Source organism: Bradysia coprophila, assembly GCF_014529535.1.
Source record: "Bradysia coprophila strain Holo2 chromosome IV unlocalized genomic scaffold, BU_Bcop_v1 contig_84, whole genome shotgun sequence".
NCBI classification, from domain to species: domain Eukaryota; kingdom Metazoa; phylum Arthropoda; class Insecta; order Diptera; family Sciaridae; genus Bradysia; species Bradysia coprophila.
Genome location: NW_023503376.1, coordinates 4,818,592 through 4,843,018, shown reverse-complemented (window position 1 = coordinate 4,843,018; position 24,427 = coordinate 4,818,592). Strand labels below are relative to the sequence as shown.

Genomic DNA, 24,427 nt, shown 5'->3' with positions numbered 1-24,427 from the left:
GAGACACTTTTGATAACCATTCGCCACCATTGCTTGGGTTCATCAATAGTGATCCAATTTCTTCAAATGGTCCAGTTTCTTCAAGTGGTCCAAATTCTTCAAGTGATCCAACATCAACTTATACTACGACCTCTTCGGTACCAATATTATTGCCTGAAGCACCGGTTTTGCCCGCATCCGGTCAAAGTACTGTTTTTCCACAATCAGGACCGACTGTTGCTACTACTAACATTCGAGTAGTCCCGCACTCATCCTTCGAAAGACAAAATGCGGCTGGACCATCTGGTGTGATAAACTCAAATGCACCACCTACAGGAACAGTTGGTGTTCCAAATGTGACAATGCCGAGTTCTACTGGTCGTGCTTCACCGATAATGCTGCCTGGTGTTTGCGTTAATGGCCGAGGTGAGCCGATTACAAATATTTCGACTGCTGATGTTGCTGTTGCCCATCAAAATAGAGCGTTATGCAGTGTATTGCACCGGTCATTATCAATCGAGCTCGTTGTTCGTGCAGGAACATGGTGGCCGCATGCTGTGTGGACCCTTGATAACAGAGTTTCTCGAGGATTCGTCGTGCGTGCACCACATCCGTTACGAGCTGCAGCGGTTCCATTTGTTACACCACCGATAGATGTTCATCGCGTCTTAAGCGTTCTTCGTATTCTCGAAATAGAATACGATTTTGTACTCGATCTTTTCTGAATAAATATTATTTTGTTGAGAAATTGAAACTGTGCATTTTTCTCTTATGTAACTGTAACACGATGCAAACGGAAACAAAAGTTTAAGTAAGTATGTACGAGTAAGCATGAGTGAACTAAAAAGTTTTATCATTATTGTAAGTATAAAAAGAATTTCATCAATTAGTCATAAACGTAAGTATATAAAAAAGTACTCCTTAATTTTAGTAAACAAAAATTACAAACTGCCATATATAATAGTTTCATTATGCGAATCGTAATTCAGTGCTAGGTTGCTCCAATTGCACATCACCTTGACTTATTTTCTTTTCATCGTTGTTTATTATGAATTTCTTCCGCTTTGAATGCTCTTTAATGAAAATACAAATTGCTGCAGTTATTAACACGAATATGATAATATACACCAATGTATAGTGGTGTATGTGATGAGTATTAACCGCTGGGTGTTGAAGAATTTTTCTTTGATCTGAAACTGCTGCTTGCAAATTATTCAATTCATTAGATATGTTATACGTTGGAAAACTCTCCATGGGTTGTTGAATCAATTGATCAATATCCATGTCAATATCTGTAGTAGCATTCAATGCTGGAGTTATAATGATTGGCTGGTCTTCATCATAAATATTTTCGGAGGCAAATTCAAGGTTCTCTGTTTGTATCATGCATTGCCGAGAAATAGCAATTATGCCAGAACCTTGCACAGTGCATGATGTTATGCTGTCTTTGCATATCATATTTAATATGCTTTTGTTTTGTACTGAAAATATAAAACTATTAGGCGTTATTAATTTAGACCACGCTTGATTTTTCTTCATTATAGTTGTATGACATCGAGGCGGTATTTCTTTTGATGCATGAGTAAGAATTGCCATTTCACATAATGCCTCGTCCTGTTGTACAGTATAGACTGGATATTTTTGTTTACAAATAATTACGTTTCCATCGAACTGCAAGCATTGTGCATATAGTTGAGGTGTTAACATATAATATCTGTCTTGTCGTTTGTTCAATGCAATATACTGATATGGCGTTGTTATTGCTCGAAATGTGTTGTCATGTTGAAATGGAACAGGAATTATATGGTGCAATGTAAACATATCTCTGCTTATCAATGGGATGGTAATTCTCAATAATATTTGATTCGTTGATACTCGTACTCTTGCTTCTAACAAATTATATATGTGTGCCACGTTTTCCGGGATGTTGTCACCAGGTATCATTAAATCGTTCGTAATATTTGAGGATATTGCTATTAGGTGTTGCTTAAGCTGAGCGGGGCTAATGACAATCGGTGATACTTTGCCATGATGGACGTGCGTAACCAAATCAAGTATTGCATTTTGTTGCGTTAATTGATTTTGAATCAATGATGTTATTTGTATTGCCAGCATATTAAACGTTGTACCGTGGTTTGTAGCGGTTTGGTTATGAATTAGCTCGATTTGGTTTTTCAAATACAATATTTGCTGTCTAATTCCTTCTTCTTGTTGTTTAATAATATTTAACGTTAGATCTTGAATTGTTGTTTGATTTCCGATTACTTTAACCAGATAATTGTTATCATTTTTCAATTCTTCGATCTGCTTGCTTATTTGCTGAGCATCATTGTCATCCATTACTCCGGTTACCACTTTTAAACCAGTTCCAATGAAATTGATCCATCCTCTACGCTTTCTAGACAACAATTTTTCGTTTGGCGATTTATCTCCGATATCATCGAGTACTCCCCTCCGTTTTCTCAACACGCTTGCTTGAGAAAACGACTTAAATATTTCGTTAGTTGTGCTTAATGATGAAAATTGTTGTTGCAGCACGTCAATTGTTGCGTTGCAATATTTGTCTCTTTCCATTCGATTGCATATTTCCTCCGATTTTCGTATTAAAAATTGAATTTGCTCTTCTTGTTTCCAATACGGTTCCATTCGAATGTATCCCGTTATTATCCATTTATCAGTGCTTAATCTCATTTTTCCGTTTTGTTCGAAAAATAGTCCAGGGCTATGCTTCAATGGTGTGTAGTCGCATTCTTTAGCACTGATTCCAAGTATTAGAGCAAACAATGCACATAGGAACAGGATACTTCCTTTCAATCCTTTTGCTCGAGTTCGACTAGCAATAGGTTGAAATTCTTCTGCTTGAGGGTTCAATTTCTTTTTGTCTTTCAAATTTTCATTATTTGCTTTTTTGACTGCTGATTTTTTAGATGTTGGTTCATTGTTCGAAAAATTGTTCTCAATATTTATGCCGTCATCATTTGCAGTTCCTGGTAATGGGCAAATTTGATGAATTGATCTAGTGATCACACGAGTTTTCAATTGAATTTTGCTTGTATCCACTTTTTTCGTTTTATAGTTGATTGCATTTGATGCGTCCGCTTTTGCAACTTTTATTTTTGCAACTCGTACTTTTCCATGCTCGTCTGTTGTTATTTCAACGATTCTGCCTATTTTCCATTTTAACGGTTTTACATGATCCTTTTTTATGACTACCATGTCGCCCACTTTTATGTTTTCTTTTTCAGATTTCCATTTTGTTTTTCCTTGCAGTTCTGATAAGTACTCGCTTGACCATCTGTCCCAAAATTGATTCCTCATCGCTACCAATTTGTGCCATAATTTTGCTTTCGAACTGTAAGGTAATAATCTGTCATCAATTGTGTTGAGTGGTGCTCCTATTAAAAAGTGTCCAGGTGTTAACGGCTGGATGTCATTTGGATCGTTAGACATTGCTGTTAGTGGTCTAGAATTTAAGATTGCTTCTATTTCTGCTGATATTGTTCCAAGCTCGATAATTGTTATTTGGACTGAATGTAGAATTTTTGTTAAGTGAAGTTTTGCTGACTTTACTGCGGCCTCACTTAAACCGTTGAAATGCGGACTTCTTGCTGGAGTAAAGAACCAATCTATATCTCGTTCCACACAATATTTCCTGATTTTTCTCTTCCCCTTTTCACTGGTTATGATTTCATACAACTCTTCCAATTTATTATGTGCTCCTCTGAAGTTAGTACCATTGTCGCATATTAATTTCTTTACCAATCCTCTACGGGCAATGAATCGTTTTAGACATCCAATAAAGCCGTCAATGCTTAAATCTGGAGCTGCTTCCATGTGCACCGCCTTTGTTGTTAGACAAACGAATATGCAAACGTATCCTTTAGTTATTCGCTTGCCTCGTGGCATGCTGTGTATGTCAAATGGTCCCATGAAATCCAAACTTGTGTGCACAAATGCTCTTGCTATATTAACTCGCTCTGCTGGTAGATTCCCCATAATTTGCTGCATTAACATGGGTTTCGACCTCGTGCATAATACGCACTCTTTAACTATCCTTGTTGCCAATCTTTTTCCTGATTCAGGCCAATAATACTGCCTGGTAAATGACAACAATGCTTGTGCTCCTGCATGATGATTCCTTTTATGAATGTCCTCCATAATCAATCGCGTTACGAAGTGATTTTTCGGTAATATTGCGGGATGCTTTTGCTCATAACTAATTTTTGCTTTTATTAATCGTCCACCAACTCTTATTATTCCATCTTCGTCAATGAATGGTGTCAATTGTCCAAATTTTGATTTGCTACCAATGCCTTTTTTAATCATTTTCATTTCCACATGAAATTCCTGTTGTACGTATTGCAAAATAACCTTAATAGCTCTTTTTTGTTCAATGGCTGATATTTCACTTGAATTGCTTGTTTTATCCTTCACTCTCAACATGTAGGCCACTACATTTTTTAATGTTTCAAATGAATTTTTGTGATTGATTCTGTCAATGAAGTGCTCCGACGAATTCACTGTAAGCACTGTTTTTACTTTCTTTTCTTCACTTGGATCATTTACAAATGCTGGTTTTGCCTCTGGCCAATCACTTTCTGGTTTTATTAAAAATTCTGGACCGTGCCACCATAATTTCGATTTCTTTAGGTCCTCTGGTAGTAAGCCTCTTGAAATTAGGTCAGCTGGATTCTCTTTAGTATATATGTAATTCCATTCATCAATATTTGTTTTTCGTTTGATGGTTGCCACTCTATTGGCTACAAACGTTTTGTAGTTTTTGTCTCCCTTCACCCATGAAAGCACTATTTCTGAATCCGTCCAATAAAATGCTTTGCTAATATTGATGTTTAAGGCTTGCTTTAATTTTTCCCCCAGTTCAACCATTGTTACAGCTGCACAAAGCTCCAATCTTGGTAGTGTTGTGGTATTGATAGGTGCTACCCTTGATTTTGAGCAGATTAAGGAGCTTTGAATGCTGCCATTACCATCAATTGATCTCAAATAGAAGCAAGTGCCATATGCCATTTCCGATGCATCGGAGAATCCATGCAGCTGAATGTCTATTGCGTTTTGAATTATTACTTTTCTTGGAAAGGATAATTCATTCAATTTTAATAATTCTTTTCTGAATTTTTTCCATTTGTCTTGCAACTCTTCAATTAATTCCGTATCCCAATCCATATGGATTATGCATAGATGTTGCATAAACACTTTTGCCATTAAGATGACTGGATTTACCATTCCAAGAGGATCAAAAAGTTGCGCACTTTCCGATAAAATTGTTCTTTTAGTAATTTTTGTATTTTCTTTCGGTGTATACGATATTTTAAATATGTCATCCTTCGGTACCCATTTTATGCCTAAAGCTTTTGTTTCTTGCTTTTCTGCATTAATATCCAAACTAACTTCTTGCTTATCTTTTGGAATTGATGCCAGTAACGTAGGACTATTTGAACACCATTTGTGCAACGTAAAATTTGCTTTGTTACACATTTCTATCATTTGTCGCTGAAGCTCCACAGCTTCTACTATTTGATCACTTCCAGTCATCAGATCATCAACATTGAAATCTCTTTTTGCTGCTATGAATGCCAATGGATATTTTTCTTTATGTTGTTCAGCCAATGCGTGTAAACACTTTATTGCCAAATATGAGGCGCAAGTTGTTCCATAAGTAAGTGTGTTTAATTCGTAGTACTTCAACGGTTGATTTTCGTTTTCTCTCCATACAATCATCTGATACGGCCTTTCTTCTTTGCATACTTCCACTTGTCTGTACATTTTGGTTATGTCAGCGGATAGCGCATATTGATGAGTTCTGAATCTAACCATTATCGAAAATAAATCTTGCTGCAAAATTGGCCCGTTGGCTAATATTTCATTTATCGATATGTTGCTAGTTGATTTTGCAGATCCATCAAATACTACACGAAATTTGGTAGTGCTGCTGCCTGGATTTCGTACTGCATGATGTGGAATGAAATAGTTTTTTGGATTAACTAAGTTCTTTCCAATTTCTGTCATGTGCCCAAGTTTCTCATATTCTCTTAGGAACTGCACGTATTCGTTTTTCATATCTGGATCGTTTTTAAATTTCCTCTCCAAATGCTGGAAACGGCGAATTGCCATTTTTTCCGAATTTCCCAAAATGGATGGATGTTTTGTAAATTGCAGATGGACAATGAACTTTCCTGTTTTTTCGTCTCTTTCTGTAGTATTTTGGAAAAACTTCTCACAAGATTGCTCCAGTTGTGTTAATGGTTTCTCGCTTTGAGCTTTTTCTTCGATTGCCCAAAATTTCGCCAATTGGGTTTCCAATGCACTTTCGGTAGCAATGCCAACATATGCCTGAGATGGTGTCAGTCCTAGCACTTTTCCTGTAACTATCCATCCGAATACACTTTCTTGTAAAGTTGGTAATCCATTACCGATTGATCTTTCGCCACATTTTAACAATTTGAAGAATATTTCTCCTCCTAAGATCAGATCGACTTTTGATGGTACGTTGAATTGCTTGTCCGCTAATTGAATGTCCTTAGGGATGTTCCAATTAGTTATATCAATTCTTTTTTCTGGCTGCTCAGTTGCAACCGTTTTTAACAAAAATACTTCCAAATTTTCCTTAAAGCTGGATACTGGTGATTTTACCGTAATAACTGTTCGTTTTTTCGCATTTGTTTTTACTTCACCTATTCCCAACAGCTCCATATTTGCGCACTTGTACGTTAATCCCAATTTTTTCTGCATTCGTTCGGTCATTAAATTGAGTTGGGATCCGGAGTCCAATAATGCTCTTACTTGCACTGGTGATCCATTTTTATCAATTATGTGCACTGCTACAGTGGCTAAGAACACATGTTCCACTTCTCTTTCGTTATTTCCTAATAACACTGTTTGCACTTTTTTAGCTTCTTCTATATGTAATAAGCTATTGTGTTTTTTGTCACATTTCGGGCAGTTGGATCTTTTACACTCGTTGGTTTTATGTCCCTTATTTAAACAATTGAAGCATCTGTTTTTTCTTATTTCCTTAATTCTCTCGGCAGGAGTGCTCTTTAAGAAAACAGGACAACTCCATATTTTATGCTCTTTTTCTTTACAATTGCAGTAATCACTATCACTTTTATTGAAGTGCTTGTTGCCTTTTTCGTTTTTATTTGCAACTAGCGCAGTGCTCACTTTCGATTTATTGTTTTGGTTGCTTTGCGGTTTTTGATAATTTTTACCACTTTCACTCGGTGCTTCATATTTGCTGCTTAAGTGGTGAATTCTCATGTTCATAAATTTCATGAAATGCCTGTAGCTTCGCAATTCGCCAACTTCCGTCAATGTATTTTCGTAAATGTTCATACTGAGGCCATCGATTCGTCCTTCCACTGCGTAGTAAAACATGTACTGCAGAAGAGCATCATTTATATTCATGTTATCGATTATCATATACGCTTGGTTGATGCTATCATACACTTTTTTCATTTGCTTGATTGATCTTGGATTCATTTTTTCTCCTTTAAAAATTTTATCCAGTGCGGTCTTTAAAATCGTATGCTTGTCGCGAAATCTACGGTTCAATATATCCCATGCGGCTTCATAACTTTCGTCTATGACTGGTAATGCCTGAACTAACGTTTTTGGTTCACCTTCCAGTTGTCCTTTTAAATATGCCAATTTTTCGGAGCCACTCATATTTGATTGATTGTCAATCATTTTCATGAACAATTGTTGGAACGGTTCCCATTCCAAGTAGTCACCTTTGAACTTCGGAAGTTCCAACTTTGGCAGTTTCGTATTTGATGTCATTGTGTTCTTATCTTCGATTGTTTTTGCGAAGATTCTGCCCATTCCACTTTCCATTTTAAAGTAGATATGAATGTCATACCCTGGCGTGAACATAACTTTAGAGTTCATTTCCGTGATCATTTCCCATTTTTTGATGATCATTTGGCGCATTGCTTTTGCGTCAATCTTGTCCATAATAGCTTCATTGTCATAGTATTCACGAAGCATTTTATCAAAGTTAGCCAGAGTTGTTTTTGCAATATTCACCACCATTGCAGGATCCTGGTTAGCTGAGACCATACTTATTATAGCTGGATCCGTAATGCCGCTTTGTGGATTTGGTCCTGGATTTGTATCCTGACTTTTAGTTAATTCCTCAAGGTGTTGAATTAATTCTTCACGATATTCCTTCACTATTTTTTCAATTTTATTGTAATAGTCGGAACTAAAGTACAAATGCGATCTTTCTACCTGATCGCTTTGTTTTAATTCAGTGTTGTTTTTAAAGAAAATTGCCCAATCAGCATCAACTCTCTGAATTCTTTCTTTTAAGTATTGTACACTTTTTCTTTCCAACGCCAATGCTTGGAATGCTTGCACCCTTTGTTTCATGCGATCCCCAATCACCTGTTGCTCATTGAGCATCGCCGTGGTGTCTGACATTTTTTACCGGTTTTTAATTTATATTCCTTTCAGCGTCTCTATGTGACTGGTTTAGAGCTGCGATTTGTTTTTCCAATCAAGCCCAATACTTGATTTATGCTCCCTTCAGTAGTTCCAATAACTGCCCAGAGCTTTGACTTTCCGTTGTCAACCAAGTCCAAATACTTTCCTTTGCTCCTTTCGTAACGATTGCCTTAGAGCTGAGGGTTTACGGTTGCCAACCAAGTCCAAATGCTTAAAGAATTCCTTCAGGGCTGCAGTCCCTTAGAAATTCTTTTTACAATTTATTACTGTTACCAACGCTTTACACGTCAAACGTCGGGGTCACCAAATTATGTTTAGTAAACTACTATAATACGTGTTCGTTATCGGTATAAGTAAAACTTAAGTTGTTCTCTTCTCAAAGGAGAATTAAACTCTGATTTATTCAATCAATTGTTACAGTATTTATACTAAATTCTAACAAAGAACTTAATCTAAACAAAGAGGTGTTAATGAATCAACCTACGTAATTGATTCATTAGTACATTGACTCTAATGGTTCAACTTAATCCTACGTAAGTCATTAACTTCTAGAATGATTGACATGCGCATCCTGCATGTGCATCAAGATGAATCATACCATAACAATTATGTTCATTCTTAATTATTATGATACACAACAACAAAACATATATCATACAGCACACTCCATGTTACTTGTATATCACTGCTATATATGCGCACTATACTTGCGCATCAATAGCGTATTGCATATTATTTGCATACCATTGATATACATGCGCACTATACCTGCGCATCATTAAGTGCACTATACGATCGAATAGTTATGCTGCTATGTACTCAAGTTCATATGACCGTAATATATCAATGCTTATATAGAATTATTCTACACAAGCATTAACAAGCTTGCACCGTCACTTTTTCAAAAATTTTCGAGCTACACGAGATAGCTGGATTATGGGTCCGAACCAAAAAAAATCTACAGATGCTTTTGCAAAGTTTTCACTCTGTACGGCATCTAGAGGGTCTACTAGAACATACAAAAATTAAAAAAAGTTAAAAAAATGTTTTACCGTCATTTTGGTATAGCATCAAGTTTCACCGAGGTGGAATTTTCAAGAATTTTGTAAGTGGAAAAGTCATCTCACCTGGGTGAATTTTTTTCAAGCTATTGTTGTGATAGCTCATCCAGCAAACGTACAGTTTCGATAGGTAAATTTAAATATTTTTTGGTTTCACTGTTGGAAGGCCCAAAAATGGGGAAGGCCCAAAAACACGGCTCAAGCCGGCTTGAAACGGCTGGAAAATGAAATAAAGATTTCGAAAGGTGAATGGGTCAAATAATTTTGAAAACCGAGATTCCTGTTGATCCTAAGCAGCTCAAGTACTTTTTGATTTTTTTTTTTTTCAAAATGAAGAAAATTTTGAAAATTTTCTTGAATTTTCATGAATTTTCCAGAATGGTATATTACGTCCTCGCTTCTAAGTTTGTTGTTTTGGCAAGTATGACCTTTGCGGAACGAGCCGAAGGCGCACAATCCGTTAATTCACAAATTTGAGAAAACTTTATCGATCTTTGCGAATTTTCTCGATTTTTTTTCTTTTCAATTTTTACTTGATTTTCGTGAGCTTTCGATTTCTTCTCGAAAACCATTTTCTTAATGAGTTAAATGAGTGTACTGGAGCATTATTTTCCATTTAGTTCAAGTTTTGAGGCAATAAAACTTGACGTGTTAGTGAACCTTAGACTTAGAGACTTGCTTGTAACAAGACCGGTTCCTTGAACTTGCACTTTGAACAACCTAATCTACCTACATTTTCGCTTTCCGTACAATTTCATTTTCATGCTTACTACTTCATTTTCCATGAATTTATCTAAACGTTTTTATTTTGAAAAAAAGTTAAAAGGAACCTCCAGCCGAGCCGTTTTAAGCCGATTTTTTCGCCGCCGCCGAGAAATTTTTTTCGGCTAGCCGCCGCCGAGGTTTCTCCGTCGGCGCTCATGCCTGAGTAGATTTAATGATTGAAAAAAATATCGAGAAAACGTTTAAGTCTCGATGCATTCAAACGTTTTGATTTAATTTGATGCTATGCATTTATGACTTTGTGAGACATAATTGATTTTCTTGATCCTCTGACCTCTGAAAAAAGGTTCAATAATCTAATAATAAGATTGCTCAACCCTAAAACTAAGATTCCTGTTCTTAAGGTTCCCCAATCTTATTGTCCATTGCGTCGTCGTTGTAAAGTACAAAAGTCCTTAATGAAATTAACGAAAACAAAAGCGAATTGAATCACTCTCATTTAACCTGCCTTGTTGGGCATTTTCTTTACACAAATGCGTATAATTTTGATGTTATTAATCACAATATCATCCATCCGGGTCTATGTATTAAATATCCGGTGGTCACACGTCATGGTGTTGATGTTAGTTAATTGTTGTAAATTATGCGAATAAATTCAATTTCCCATTGAGCAACATGGTACAAGATTTTGCTTTCTAATACGCCCACAAAATAAATTGAAGAGAGGATTTTGTTCTATATAATCAAACCTTTTGTTTGCGTTACAATTTCTGTTAGTGACTGCACATCAACATGAATTTGGTATCAAAGAAAATTTAGATTCGTTTTACTATGAATGCTAATCCGCCGGTGCTTTTTTTTGTAATAAGGCCCCTGTCGTATTTGCTTTTCATTTATTAAAGATTACGCAGGTGTGTGAGCGTTGCAAAATCGACAATGTAAAAGATGAAATTATTATTGGCTCTAGGCGTGGGTGTGGGGTGGGGGTGTAAATATTCTATATTCGATATGTGCCCAAAAACAGCATCTTTCAGTTGAATCAAAAACATTAATAATTTGACTATTTCTTACACATCTCAGGCATCCAGCCAATATGTGTATGCGTAGTGCGTATTCACCGAAACGACGGATAAAAGGGTAATGTTTGGGTTGAACATGGACGATTTTGGGTAACATCATAATTAAGGTAATCGAATATTTATGAACCGAACAGCAAATAACTGGTAGGAGGTTGTTGACACCGTAAAAGGGTTTGTTATGTCCGTGTAATTCGTTTTATTTGTGAATTAAAGCCACAGGAGTGGTAGTATATTTGTTCAGGTCTGGACCAGTTACCACTTGACATTTAAATAGTTTGGCAAATTCCAATCCAATTTGGAATATTGAATTTATTTAGACGACATTCCAAGATGGAAATAATTCTTTAAAATTAGGGCAAGACATGAAACAACATTTCTATAAGTTAGTTCGTGGTGGAAAGATTTTTATATGAATTCACATTGACTTTCAATGCACGTTTTAGCTGACGCACAAAAACGAAGAGGCTTCTGGTAATAGTTTGTCTCTTATCCAAATTTAGTAATGTGTTCACAGTATGGAACGCTTTTTGCGGACTTCTTCCTCCACCAGTACTGGATAACTAATTTATAGGCAACCGCTAAGCGCGATTTATGCAACTCGAACTGAAGGCAAGTGATGGCTCTCTAATTAGTAATCCATTCGATAAAGCTAACGCCATTGCTAAAGTATATGGCGACGTTCACCGACAGAATAGAGAAATGGGTGATCCTGATTTTGATGTAGTCGTGTTGTCTGAGGTGAATTCGTTCTCTCAGTTGGCCGCACAAAATTTATTTGAACCTCGATTGACAGACGCTGATGAAATCAGTCGTATTCTTAAAGGTATTAAAAACAAAAAGTCTAGTGAACCTGATGCTATTCCGAACGTTGTCCTGAAGAAACTTCCTGTTTCAGCACATGTACTTCTGGCTAAGTTGTTTAATTGTATTCTGAGTTTGGGATACTACCCCAGTTCATGGAAGACAGTCCACGTTGTACCGATTCCGAAGCCGGGTAAACCGGCAAATGAGGCAAAGAATTTTAGACCCATCAGTCTCTTAAATGGCCTGAGTAAAATCCTAGAAAAAGTTCTCTATGTTAGAATGCTAGAATACTGTGATGAAAATGATCTATTACCCAACAGCCAATTCGGCTTTAGGAGCAAGCACTCCACCGTACATGCTCTCATAAGGTTATTCGAAGAAGCAATCATTGGTTTTAACGATCTCAAAGTGACAATAGCAGCATTCCTGGACATAGAGAAGGCTTTCGACACGATGTGGATTGAGGGACTCATATATAAATTGATGAAGATGAATTTCCCAAATTATCTCATCAGAATTGTGTTTTCCTATCTCAAAGAACGGAGCTTTAGAGTTAAGTTGGGAGACTAGCTGTCTGACTCAGTATCTGTGAATGATGGGGTTCCACAAGGATCTATATTAGGTCCTTTGCTCTTTATTATATTTATGATAGACCTCCCGACGCATATGAACACAACTCTAACAGTCTTTGCAGACGATACGAGCATTTTCTCAACTCGATTGTCGCATAGTAGAGCAAGATCAAATGTACAAAGCCACCTCGATAAATTGCATAGATATTACCAAACCTGGAAAATTAAAGTGAATGTGCAAAAATCGGAAGCACTCTGAAGGTTTTTGAGAATAAATGCCTTCGTATGGCAATAAACTTCAGAAGGTCAAGAACGAATTATAAATTTATATCTACTGAGGAACTGCACAGAATTGCGAAAGTACCAAGACTCAACGTGTACTTATACAAATTGGCTAAAAATGTGCTTAGCAAGACCTATTTACATGATAACACTGTTATCAATAAATTTGGTAATTTTTCAAACGAAAGAATCGCTAACTGTATTTACAAACGGCATGTAATTAAAGTGATAGCTATTTAATAAGAAATGATCACAAGAAAATAGGAAATGATCACTAGAAAAAGAGAAATGATCACAATTTTTTTATTGCAATAAAAATAGAATTTGATCACCAAAAAATAAGAATTTGATCACTAAATATATGCAATTTTACCACTAACATATGATCGTCTCGAAATAAGAAATGATCTACAATTATACGAATTTGATTACAAAAAATAAAGAAATGATCGTGCAAAATAAAAAATTTGATTGCAAGAAATAAGGATATGCTATCTATTATTCTGTTTGATTATTAGACGATGCAAGAGAAAAAAAAATTAACACCTAAGTTACCAACACCGTTCCGGCGCCCGGCTCGCATTGCGGCCCTCCGCTTCGCTACGGGGCAATGGGCCGGATCGCTCGGCGTGTTAAAACGCTTTTTATGTGCAATGAATTACACAGACTAATTATTAGACGATGCGAGAGAAAAAAAATTAACTCCTAAGTTACCAACACCGTTCCGGCGCCCGGCTCGCATTGCGGCCCTCCGCTTCGCTCCGGGGCAATGGGCCGGATCGCTCGGCGTGTTAAAACGCTTTTTATGTGTATTCGTTCGGACTTTTAGTGATCAAATTCTTTACTTTTAGTGATCACATTTGATTTAGCGGGTGGTAGGTACTACTTGTTGCAAGCGCAGCGCGCAGCGCTGCGCCTTAATTCATAACTGTCCCGGCATCTATTACACGATGCCCGCAGGGCATCGTACTTTCTAAAAATCTAAAAAGTAGATAGGAGCGTTTCTTAGGGTGGCGAGATGGGAAAAAGTCGAGTTCGGACCTAGGTTAGGACTGAGGCCGTACCTCGGACCTAATGATTTTACGGTTGATTTCGGTAGAGCTTTTGATGCTGATTCAGGAAATGTGGGTCACAAAATTTTTTTATGCGTCGCTTGGCCGCTAGGTGGCTTCAAAGTCGGAATTTTTGAAACGAAAACTGGCTGCCATTTCGCGTAAAATTAATGGATTGGCGTGAAATTTGTGTCTAAAGGGTTTTCGAGGTCGGCGCTTCCGAATAAAAACATTTGAGAGCGGCCACATGCATGTGAGCCACCGCAAATTACCAAAAAGTGGTTTTTTGGGTGGTTTTTCTCAATTTTCTCGAAAACGTGTCCATAGGATTAGATGAAACTGAAATCGTAGATAGCCACTGAAAATACCTATCGATTAAGGTGCATATCAATAAATTCCATGGTTTAGTTTCCGAGAAAAGTGAAAGAAAGTGCCAAAAAAGTGGACCAACTTTGATGTTGGTACGCCCACAAGATGGCGTCGTAGAGCTTTGGTCTCTTCGGAACAAATGTTCAAAAATGAAAGTTGAGGGGTGTCCTAGAACAAAATTTTTATGCATGAGGTCTGCAAACCGATTTAAGATTTTGAGTCACACGATGTTCCAAGAGCCTGGAGGGGCGGCATCAAAATGTCATTTTGGAGTTGAGATCTTTGTGTCGCTTAAATTTCGTGTTTACGCAGACACATCATAACGCATCGATTCGATAAAAAGGAAACTGTTTTCTAAAGTTCGGACCGGCAATAATCTTATCTAATGTAAGCAGTTGATGCTGGATCATTTTCCTAAAACAATTTTTCGAAAATAAACATTTGAATCAGTGCATGTTTATGAATTAAATTACCTGCGAAAAGATAAGGCCTATCGATTGTACAACATTTGGTCATCAAACACTAAACATTTATATTAAAATATTCGAGTTTCGTTTCAAACTTTACAAAATTCCAATTGCATCAAAGAACCATTTTGTAGCTTGTAAACATCAACAATGTTTCTGATTGATATACGTCAAAATGGTATTGCTAAACGTACTAGATCCAAAGGTTTCAAAAATGGTACGCTTTTTTGTGAGCGCTAAAATTTTTAAAAGTTCATGTTCGTAACTTCACGTGCAAAGGGAAACTGATTGTTATATTTTGTCATTGAATCAATAAATTTAAGTTGCAGTAACAACGAACGAACATCGAACGTTGCAAACTTTGATATGTAAAAAATATCATTTTTTTCGCTAATTTGCCGAACATCGATGTCGTGGGACACGTGACGATTGTGATTGTTTTTTTCTTTGGGAAAAGTGAATTCATCCTTTTACAAATTGTTACAGTGAAACGGTTTCACCGAATTTATTTAATTTACGCCTTTAAAAATCTTTTGCTACTTTCGAACGGATCTTAATAAATGATTACTAAATAAACGTTTCCCGTTATACATTGAAAATTTAAATAGGCTTCGGCTATTAGTGTAAAACTTCTTCCGAAGAAAGAGCTATGATCTTCGTAATTCTTTGTCCATTTTCGTTAGAGGTGTAAATTATGGAGAGGTTATCCAACGAAAGATACGCGAGTGACACACAACATCTGATGATAATTATTGCTTATTCTAATACAAATAATTCACCTAACGAGATGATCGTCGTCGGGATGAATTTTGTTATTATGTAGAATCATTAAAGGTCCTATACAAAAATTAGATTATTATAATCATTATATAGGAGGATTAATTTTGAATAAATGTTCAAAGTCAATCTTTGATTCCAACAGATTATACAGACTGCAGTTTTTGCACTGAGTGAGTAATACAGGAATATCTGTAGTGTGAATAACAGTTTTCTAAAGCCATTTATCTGTCCCATAAAGAAAACCTAGGAGGATGGTTAAGCAGCTTTAGCTGCTTCGGATGTATCTCCTTTTGAGTTTACCACAGTGTTTTGATCATGAGCAGCGAGTAAGATATATAAGAGACTAGTGATCACTTCTTATTTTAGGTTGATAGAATCTTATTTCGTAGTGTTATATTTGAAAAACTGGTTGTGATCACAATCTTATTTTCCTGCAATCATTTTTATTTTCAAGTGATCAATTCTTATTTTAGATTTATCGCTTTTATTTCTTCCCTTTACAAACCCCCTCACTCGCTGATAAGAGGCCTTGACTCTAAGCTGTTGTCTTTAGACACACGCGCATCTTGAAATTTTATTTCCCATTGACAATAATAATTATTGAAAATTAAGAATTTATTGGTTTCTTTCTACTTTGATTTGTTAACAACAGATTAGTTGTATCTCTAGGTTAAGTAATCACCCCAAAGAATATTGATTGTTTTTATATACTTTTTTCAATCTATAAGGTGATATGCCTACTGAAATTTCATTTTACAGAAAAAATTTTACTCTCTGATTATCGAGTCCAAACACGAATCAAAATGTAGAAATCTCGAACATAAATTTGAAAAAGTCTGGATGACTGTAAATTTAGTTTAACCTCAAATATTTATGTAAAAACTAATTGTGTACTTAACTTGATTGAATAAACTAAATATATAAAAAAAAATCTGCAACTCAGCATCATAATACGCAAAATTTGCAAACTTTAGGTTACTCTGTTACACAAATCGCTGTATAAATCCAGAGGTGCAAAGTACTTTGCACTCGATGTTATAATTACTAAAAAAGTGGTGCGATCAAAGTGGTTCGTAAACTGATTTCCATGTTAAATCAAAATTTATGTTTAATTAATGAAAAAAAAAAATATTAAAAGTAATTAGTGCGTAAAAGTGACGAATAACAGCTAGTTAAGAATTCGACTCAAAGGTCAGACTAGAGACACGGCTTTTTCTCCGCCCAATCACACTAGAAAAATAAAACGGAAAAGCCCGGCCCAAAAAGGTTCACCTTGAATTTGTTCCCATTCCTGTACGTTCGTACCAGAAATTGAACAAAATGCACAATTACCCCATCCGCCCACATTAACCTCAGACTCCGATAAAAATATTCCTGTTTTCTCTATAAATGAGCTCTCGTCAATTAGCTGCAACTTGTAGGAAAATTTCCTACGGCGAAATTTCTTTACAAGTATAGAACAAGAACTCAAAATCCAGCAAGCATATACCAAAGTTTATTTAATTTGCAGTTTGTGTAATTGTTGGAATAAAAAATAATTATCATAAGAATGATGATTGTTGCGTGTTTAAAAAAAAAAAAACTTTCACGTGATTCACCTGTGTTTACTCACTACTATTTTCACTAAATGTACATTACGTTCATGAGTGATTTATGCAGGTTTTTACAAATTTTTTTCCTCGCTTTTCCCGTAAAAATATAACCATCCTAAAGGTCGAACACTTGAATGTAATAAATGACAGGACGTTGATAGCTATTAAATGACTCGAAAATTACATGGAAACGAGCATTTTATGATATATGTGATGGAAAGCTTATAATATCTTTTTATATGCCTGTGAGGTACAATTAAAACGTATTATTTAATTGGATGAGTTTTTGAGCCATACCTTTTCATCGGAAATGTTTCGTAAATCGTTTTGTCACACCTCAGTGAATTATAACATTTTGTTTTTATTAGACGAAAAGAAAATCCAATTCGGTGAAAACTGGAGGACAGCTACAATGATGAAGTTATGGATTTTTCGGTTGGGTTAGGTTCGGCGTAATGTGTTCAACATTGGATGGAACGCGGAGAGGTGCAAAATCATAAATTTGATTTTAAGTGACCCAAGGAAAGGGATTTTGTTGGTTTGTAAGCGTATTACATTATCACTAGCTGAAGCTCTGACTCTTATCCAAATTTCCAAATTAGATTAGATTCATCAAATAATTCTCCGAAATTGGGAACTTTTATGCCAAAGTGGAAACGAGAATTGTAGTTGACATTTCAAGAAAGCTGTATGGTGACACAACTATACAAATTTGGTGTTGATGTTTACACTTCTCGTATTATGAAATCGTTAGCAATGAAAGTATAAACCAGGTATGGTCTGTTCATACAAACCGGAGGACATGACGATTTCATATAAACAAACTCACCTCTCATGAGCTCATGAGAGGTGAGTTTGTTTATATGAAATCGCTATGTCCTTCGCTCCATACAAAGTTTGACATTCGACCATACCTTGTGTTGACGTTCATTGATCGTTAGGACCTTTAAATACCTAATATCACTGAATGATCAATAAACTACTCTATTTTCAATGCTCTTTTTCGTGTCAAAGTTGAAAAATCGTGTGTTGGATCGAATGTTTTCAGTCTTATGTGTATAAAACAAGTAGAAACAATTGAAGTAAAAGATTTCAAAAATACTTAGATCAAAAGACGTTAGAGATTGAACAAGTGTCTTCTTCTTTTTCAATTCTATTCCATTCCGAACGATCCGTTGCCATTTTTTGCCAATTTGTGCCTGCAATTATCTTTATACCATTATTACATCTCTCTGGTGGTCTACAACTAGGTCGTGTTTTAGGTGGTCTCCAGTTCATGATCTTTTTGGTCCAACGTTCGTCCGACCCAGTACCGGACTGGCTCGAAAAAGCCCATCGGGGGCTCCATGCAACTCAATTTAAAAAGGCCCACATATTAAAAATTCTCATACAAAAATCCAAAAGGCCCATCGGGAATCCCCCGAATTCACCGTATGGCCAGTCCGGGCCTGGTCCGACCTTCTTGCAATATTTCCCGCCCAGCCCCACTTTAAAGATGCTATTCTTTCCATGACCTCAACGACTTTTGTTTGCTGTCGCATCCATTGATTTTTCATTCTATCTCTGAGCGTACTCCGTTCCAGAGGACTTGCGTCACGACCTCTTAACAACCATAACTATTGGGCTAACTAGCTAACAGAAAACTTAAAGTTCTGGATATAGACGATACTGGAATATTAGTGGACTTGTAAACGGAGACTACCCATTGAACTAGTGTCAAGGGTTGCTAGGAATCTCGCACCGCGTCATTCACAATAATTCACATTTTGACAGATTTTGTATAAGGAAGATGTCACTTTGTGAGTTATTGTGAACGACGCGGCGCGAGATTCCCTAACACCGTGTCAAGCTGTCTATTCCTTCATTTGTCGCGCTAGGGTCGGTGGAATTAGTATTTTATGCTGCGTGGTTCGTATGAAAGAGTCCACAATTTTTGTTCGGGAGAGCACTAGAGAATAACAAGTGATAAAACGATGAAAAGTAGAGTTTTCGCGTGTATTTGGCTGATCCGAGGCGAAGCTAGAAAGTCAATTTACTTTTCATCCATAGGCGTATAATTAGTGATGAAAAGTTAAAAATCCAAGGTTTCGTGTGAATTTTATTGCTCGCAAACGAGGACGAAACCGATAATCCCAGTAATACAATTTTTAATTCATGAAACATGTGAAATCACGTTTCTCAGGGCCTCGATTCTCACTCCAAATATTCGTAACGTGACAGTTGTGTGAAATCCGATAGAAACTGTCAAGTTGAAGTTACGAATTCTTAAATTTACGTACGTATGAGAATTCGTAACTTGTCACCTTAATTCTAAGAGCAGTTCATACGATTCGTAACTTTTAAGGTGACAACTGTCAAGTAACTCATTCTTAAATTTACGAGAATCGTCGCCCAGGTGGATTAGTGTGGTGCCGAATTGCAAATCCCATTGAAAAGTTAGATTGACATTATGTATGCCAGTTGCTATAATTGTCCCTCACAAAGAAGGAAAGAAATGCTCTAGATAAAGAAGAGGTTCACTTTCTTTTAATTGAAAAAGCGTCAGATGTCAAAGCTTGAACGTTTTTTTTTTTCGGGACACAAAATCCAATTTGAGAAAGAGTAAAATTAGCTGAATTTAAATAGAATAAAGTGGTATACGTGGTACACAGAGGCTGAGTACTTGTGGAAATTGTTAGTATCGCGCCTGGGAACAGAACATTCAATTCTGATCAAAGTAAGATAGAAGGTTTTATTGAATTATAAAACACAATGTGCTCCAGCTTCCGTCGTCCCACATATAATACTTTTCCTTTTAAAATGATCTGAAAATATATACATTGTTGTGTTCCGAAATAATATTGGCATTGAATTTCGCTTTAGCTTTTTTTTTCGTTCTTTCGTTCTTCATTTCTTTATACTTTCTTTTTTCCCTTTTTTGTTCCCCGTATAAATTCAATTATTGTGCGTTTTTCGTTTAGAAATCGTTTTTTTCCCTCGTCTTTTGAAAATAAATGACAAAATATTGTTCAATTTATCTGAGTGAAATAATTTAAACGAACCGAACGAAAGGGAATATTTTTTTTTTTGCTCCCATATTCGATCTCGATGTTTTATTACGTTTGTGCCTTATATAATACGGCCTGGAAAAACAAGTCCTTTAAGTAAATAAATACATCAAAATATTTAGCAAAAACATACAACAACCGAAAAGGTCAATCATCAACAGAAAAAGGTAATTTAAAATGTTGCTCATGCCGATATTGTGTATAAAATATACCTTTATCGACGTATCAAAGCGAAAAAAAGATTCAATTGTTATCATTCGAATTGGATTCCACTCCGCCACCACCGATGCCAAGAGTTTCTCTATATTATATCCGTAATTTGAGAGTGCTAACACTATCGTATAACATAAAATCCCATTTGAGGGTATTAAATATATGTTCCGTAAATGTATAACACTCTCTGCCAATTGTATGTTATCATACCTTCCATTGCTATACAGTGATGTAAAGGGATGTAAGTAAGCGGATATGGAAAAAGGATTTTATTGTTTTTATTTGTTTAATTAGGACAAAACATGGAAATGTCAGCCGAGAAAGCTCGTGCATGTCAAGCAGAAATATATACACAGAGAGTAACTTACATATTCGCAACATCAGCAGAAGTTAGACTTGATTAAATAAAATGAAAAGATAATGTAGCACGATAGCGAACAGGTTGCAAATAATCGTGTTGTAGATGAATATTTAAGGGCACCCATAATGGAAGAGTTTGGTTTGAGAATGTGTATACTGTCTATGTAATATTCAGATCCCCAGTACCTGTATGATTGGTTTTAACAATTGAACAGCTCTGAAAACTCTCATTTGGAATGCTTTGACGTAATTATGGGTAATTTGAATTACTGAGATACGATAAAAATTAAATCTCGTTTTCGTGTGTTTATTAACCTACGTCTCAGATCAACAAAATCCACACGAAAACTCCACATTTCATCTTTTTATCCCTAGTCAAGTAATAGTAGATTACTATACCAGGGACGTAATATGATATTTCGTATCCAGGTGAGTAAAAGAACCCGAGGTACTTTTACTCATCGTGATACGAGATATCAAATTACTTCCTGTGTGCAGTATGCTATTTTACTTTACGAGCGAGGTAAAGGGTTTTCGCTAGGGAGGGAATGGCCATATTACCTCCCTAGTAAGAAATACTATTTCACAACTCGTTGAACAAATAACTATTAATGCAATCGACCGAATATGTGACAACTTGTAGGTTGAATCGTTTAAGCTTTCTGCCTAGTGAGCGAGATCTAGACTGAGCCGTGTGCTCGTGGGTAATTTTCAGAATCGTGAAATGTCTCATGAGCGAACTCCTATCTGGAATTAGAGGTCAATTGAACCAGTTGTGGAAATAGGTTTTCAGCATTGAAGATTTCGTTTAACTTTTGCGTAGGAAACGCCCCAAATTATAATTATCATCAATGACTAGCGACGTAACGAAAGTAATGACACTTGAGTCAACTATAAAAAAAAGTTCCGGTAGATCGCCTTAAAGCCAGAGTCATCTGCTATCGACAACAATAGTAGATTACGTTGGATGCTGCGAAAGTAATTCATTACACAAGGACACAATTTTGTGATACGAGCAAACTCACGAGTAAGTTTTTGAGCAACAAGCTTCGGTAACTGTTTTCGAGGCAAGTGTAGAGTTTGCATATCCGAGCCGAAGGCGAGGTATGCAACTACACTTGTCGAGAAAACAGTTACCGAAGCTTGTTGCTCGAAAACACGAGTGAGTTCGCGAGTTCTACAAAATTGTGTCCGATAGCAATGAATTACGTCGCAGCATCCAACGTATTCTGGTTTATTGCCTGCTCATGCGAAAATTGACTATTACACGGCTGTTCTGCAGAAATTTTACATAAATTCAGTATCTCAATAAACCAACACCAACAAAACAAAAATAAATCTGTTCTTCCGATAAAACGTTTACAAACAAGTAGTAGTGTACTGACGAAATCGGCTCACACGCTACACGTCTCCTAAAAAATTGATCCCGAAAACAGCACTCATGTTACATTAGTATTGTCGCAACAGTAGTTAACAATTGCGTTGGTGACATGTTGACATTGAATAGTTTTTCGCAGTTAGTATCGATGAAGACGCATTGTTTGTGCAATTATTTTGTTCGTCCTTTTTAATGTTTTCAAAAAAATGTGCAACAAAGCGTAGTGTTTGTACTATAAGCAAAAGCAATTAGTGTTACAAGTGGAAAATACAACGAAATGTGTGGCCATAAAGTGTTACTTCGGAACATCAAAATTATTGTTACAATAAATATGGCCGACAATTCTGTGTTGTTCTAAAAGTATGTTGTAACCAGATTACTTGCGTAACAAGTTTTTCTGAAATAACTGTGTTCATCGATCAATATTTTTATCAAAAAAATGTTATTTTAGCGATATTTCTTACATTCTTTTTCGATCGATCGATTCATTCAACAAAAAAGATAAAAAAAGATAAAATGAAAGCAAGGCAAATTTTACTTGAAAGAACTGTCAACTTGAAATAAACCCCAAATATCCCTAGTGTAATGGATCACTTTCGCAGTGGGTAAACAGCCGTGTAATAGTCAATTTTCGCATGGGGCAGGCAATGAAGATAATAATGACCAACGAGCGCTAGCTGGTATTTTCTTATTTAGCAAAATGCACATAAGAACAAATGAAGTAAAAGATTTTAGAAACACTTTTGAGAAAAGAAGAAATAGATTCGATTATTACACATACTTCATCTATTTATCTTCAGTACTTTGTACTTTGTACTGACAAAATCCCACCATTTCAAATGGGTGAAGTCACTTAAATTTCAATTTTATAAATTTCATTCGTGATTAAGTTCACAAAATTCAAAAAAAATGGAAATTGGTCGATAATTGCACGGCTTGTCGTCGTGTCAATTTCAATTGGTCATTGCTGACAGTCAATTAAAACAGTTAAAAAGTTAAAAAAAAAGTTTGGCTACCGAAACCTATTTTCCCTGCATGAGACACTCACAAACCGTCATGGAAACTTCTGATGCTTCTGTGAATTTCCACTCGTCTCAAAAATCATTTTTATTAATTCAACAATAAAATGTTTCAAAATGTTCACGGAAAATTGAGCAAAATGTTTACACGGAATAATTTTTCCGACCGTTATGGAAATTCCGCTGTGGGAATGGCAATGGCTCACCGCAAACTATTATATTAATGCATATTCACGGTAATACGTCCCATTCCCAAACAAAAGTTCAACGAACAACGACTGGTGGAAACAAGTGGAAACAACAACATTTTATACAATATGAGGTGGAAAACATTCAACCCAGATTTATACTCCATTGATCTATGTAACCATGTGTACGATTTCTAATATGTGCTGCTGCTTGCACATTTATGTATGCGACATATAAGTACATTTTATGTACGTTATGAATGTATGTTTATTGAGGCAAATTGAGAAAATGATATTTTCTGGAAAATTTAATTGAATGGAAGTGATACATTGATATTATCGTTTCATGATGGAAAAGGGCTATGGCTCAGTTCAGCAAGTTTGTAAAGTACATTGATTTTTGTGTCACAATCACTATAATGCTTGTGATGTTCGTTCCTGGAATGGGGTGATTGAAATGGCATTATATGGAAATTGTCATTTTATTATGGGAACGGTGTGTGTGTGAGAATGGATATCTATATTATGTCTGAGCAGAGTTTTTACGTTGCAATAATTCTGCGGGAAATAAGTCGGTAGTTTTCTCCCTTTTAATTTATTGGAAAGTTGATGTAATATCAGCAAGAAAAGGGCGAAAAATGTTATTGAGAAATCTGGGATGTTTTGTGATGATTTGGTTTTCACGTTTCAATTATGAATTAAGTTCCTTCTTTATCTGATGTGTCGTTTGTTGGTATCGAAAATGGGTGAGAAATGGGTGACAGTTGCAAACGATGCAAGTTCCATCACTTGTGCCATAGAAATGTGGAGTATTTTAACTCTCATTGTCTGTTCAATGCGAATGCAGTGAATGAGGTTTGTTATTTCTCTTGATCTATGTAATGTCAAAGGATCGATGCAAAATCTATTACTTCATTTATTTTAACATAAACATTCATGTATAAAGAGGACACAAGACAGAGCTTATTACGCCTTGTTGTCATCGTCGTCGATAAC

The 24,427-nt window shown here is 36.0% G+C and overlaps 1 protein-coding gene across 1 annotated transcript in view; it reads left to right on the top strand.

The window, feature by feature from the left end:
• The window catches only part of LOC119072602, a 68,515-nt gene that overhangs the window by 33,702 nt on the left and 10,386 nt on the right, over positions 1–24,427 (top strand). The gene's annotated exons all lie outside the window — the stretch shown is intronic.